Source organism: Fulmarus glacialis, unplaced genomic scaffold (genome assembly GCF_000690835.1).
Source record: "Fulmarus glacialis isolate BGI_N327 unplaced genomic scaffold, ASM69083v1 scaffold24721, whole genome shotgun sequence".
Lineage (NCBI taxonomy): Eukaryota > Metazoa > Chordata > Aves > Procellariiformes > Procellariidae > Fulmarus > Fulmarus glacialis.
In genome coordinates, this window is record NW_009193740.1 from 617 (window position 1) to 853 (window position 237).

Genomic DNA, 237 nt, shown 5'->3' on the forward strand with positions numbered 1-237 from the left:
AGGTGGGTGGTGCAGCTGTTTAGGGCTCGGTGTGGCCCTCGGGCACGCGTTCCCCTCCCGGAAAGGGCGGCAGTAACGTGGGAGAAGGGGGATTAAAGGCGAAACTGCAAGCACAGCCTCATGTCGCACCTTTTTTTGGCAGAGATCCCCCTTTTTCCTAGCTGAAATGCTGGGGATGAGCGTAAAAAATGAGGAACGGCGGCGCCATGCCCTTCACCGTGTCGCTGGCTCGAGCGC